This window comes from Sinocyclocheilus anshuiensis, unplaced genomic scaffold, assembly GCF_001515605.1.
Source record: "Sinocyclocheilus anshuiensis isolate Anshui unplaced genomic scaffold, SAMN03320099.WGS_v1.1 scaffold1439, whole genome shotgun sequence".
Lineage (NCBI taxonomy): Eukaryota > Metazoa > Chordata > Actinopteri > Cypriniformes > Cyprinidae > Sinocyclocheilus > Sinocyclocheilus anshuiensis.
This window is the reverse complement of record NW_015536537.1, coordinates 70,308-73,333: the sequence shown is the minus strand read 5'-3', so window position 1 is coordinate 73,333 and position 3,026 is coordinate 70,308.

The following is a 3,026-nucleotide window of genomic DNA, read 5'->3' as shown; positions in this document are numbered from 1 at the left end:
TCACGAACAGCTTGTAACACTCCAAAGAGAAAGGAAAACTTGAAATCGCATCATATGACCCCTTTAAAAAAAAAACAGAGTGTCTATTATTTACACTAAGTGCAAATAGCCCGCCTTATTGGCAGAGGCCATTTACAGTAGCGATACACAACTATAAAAACAATAGAAAATCATCAGCTTCCGTGGCGTAGATGGTAAAGCACGTTCCGTTGTCTTTTTGACGCGATCAACCCTCCGCCTTTTACCGAACTTTTTTTTCTCCCTTTTCAAATCTCATATCACATCAGAAAGGCATTTCTTTTCAATAAAAATAAAGGAAATAAATAAAAAAGTTGAAAATAAAGTGTTTGGTAGGGTTAGGGTAGGTGTAGGGAGGGCTTTATTGTCCAAATAAGGTGGCATCCATTTAATAATTTGAATTAAAATTATAATTTACACTCAACATGTTATTATTGCATACTGTTTTATAATGTACTACAATACTGAGCGGTATATATATATTGCACTATTAGCAAATAATATTTTAAAATATGCACACATGCACTTTTGTATGCCTAATAAGTCGAAAACGGAACGTTTCTTATATCGACACATTCAGCTAGGAATTAGCCTACATAAATCTAGTAAATGATAGTCTACTGAACTTTCAATTCAAACCGGCCATATTTGAGATTTTTGCATAATTTTGCATGGATATTACTGTTGTTCGTTTAACATTTCAGTTGTAAAACAGTCGTCAAATATGAATTGTTTCGCGACTTCCGTATTTTTCACGCTGATTCGCGCTCTGCTTCCGTGAACGGTAAACCCCGCCTACTTTGATTTGATTGGCCATCTCAATCATTTTGATATTGACGAGCGCTGACAGCTGAGGCAGACCTGCCTAAAATGTCAGTTTTAAAACCTTTTTGTCAGGCCATTTCTAATCACTGCCCCCCTTAATGTCTATGGTGGTTTACGTTCACCCAGTGTTTTTTAATGAGCAAAACTTTTTATGTTTTCTTCAGAAAAGTTCAAATCTATTTTAATACAGCTGCTTTGTTATCAAATGAATATAACTGCCTGGAGGGCATCCTTTAGCAGTAGCCGCAGTCGTCAGCGCTGATTGTGGCCATTAGCCCTTTACCCGTCCCGTTGGCGAGGAGCTGGAGATCAGCTCTAACGTTAGCGGAGCAGCGGCAGAAAGGGGACACAGGAAGACTCACAGGTGGCCGCTGGGCGAAGGAAGACACACGTCAGGATGAGAGAAAGAGAGAGAGGCAGAGATGGGCATATGCTGTCTCTCCACGACTTGGCCGAGGCGTTTCACACGCTAGAACGCCGAACGGCCAACAGGAACAACAGAAGAGAGATATAAAAGAGGCAGCGCTGGCACGTGCGTTTGAAATCCTCACACGTCAAGTATGCGTTCTTCCTCGTCATGTGGAAAAGTTGGTATTATTAGTCAGGGATTGACGGAAAACGGGAAAAGGAGGGGGGAAAGGGCCCAACTTGGCACAGACCAGATCTCAGGGGAGACGTCCAAATATAGCCAGAAGTCTCGGAGTATTGAACAACAGCAGCTCAGCTTACGTCCTCAAACCTGCCCGTCCCTCTCTCCGATGCCCTCTTGCTCTCATTCTGCAACTGATCTTTGTTTTTCCTCGTGGTGGGAGCGGAGTTAGGTGTTTTGCCTCACCATTTGACATAAGTTGAGCTGAATCTACAGTACCACTTTTCGTCCAGGTTAACAGCTGCATATAAAAATGTAAACCGATTTTTTTTAAAGGGCTGAATAAAAGTGACCACAGTGTTTAATTTAGGAGGCAAGAAACACATTTACACCCGCAGGTAAAGTTACAGCGGAGGCTTGCCTCCCTTCGCTCCATAGACTTTCTACAGAGATCCTAAATAAAGCGTGCTGTGACTTTTCTGCAGGCTCATTGAGATGAATGGGAGAAAGTCACGTGAGAGGAGGCAATGATGGCGTTATTGACTAATTATAAAGTAAGTAAACAACTCTCCTGCTTAGATACCACTACTTTGTGTCACGTCAAAATAAAACTTGAAATGGTCCGAAAACGTAATGACTGCATCAGTTTTTAGTGAGCGTTCAGCTTGATGAAATGAAAGATATATCTTCGTGTCTGTTGCAGTGTTTACAGAGATTTTATGATGATGACCCGAAAATAAGTTGACTATTAAAAAGAACAGCTGAACATCAGTTCACAAATAAAAAATATTGGTAACATTTTACAATAAGGTGTAATTTAATGAGTTGACTAACATGAACAAACAATGAACATTTATTACAGTATTTATTCATCTTTGTTTACATTAGTTAATACAAATACAGTTGTTCATTGTTAGTTCACAGTGCATAAACTAATGTTAACAAACAACGTTTGATTTTAATAATGCATTAGTAAATGTTGAAATTAATATTAACTAAGATTAATAAATGCTGTAGAAGTAGGCTATTGTTTATTCTTAGTTCATGTTAACTAAAGTAAACCAATGAAACCTTATTGTAAACTGTTTCCAGAATATTGTTCAAATTGTTACTGCCTTTAGTTATTATTTTAGAATAAATATAAAAATGCATAAAAACACTATGAAATGTAAAATTAGTATTAAAAATATTAAATAACATAGAAAATTATATTAATAAAATACAAAATAGAATTATATTTGTTCTCTTTTTTTATGTAATATTTATTTACCCAGGAAAATGTGACAACATTAAGTGTAACAGGGACACTGGGACACACACACACACACATATATATATATATATATATATATATATACACACACAACTGCCTCCTCATTTTAAAACACCACCGCACGCCACTGATATATACATAGTTTTGTTTCCATTTTAATTTAAGTTAAAGTTTTAGTTATTTTTGTACTTCAGCTTAAACTAAGTGAATGATAGATAATGATAATAATCCTGAAGCACATCTATAATTAAAGCCACTGATTCAGAAGCTGAATTCATGATGTACTGATCAGTCTGTTGTTCACTTCAGGATGATTAACAT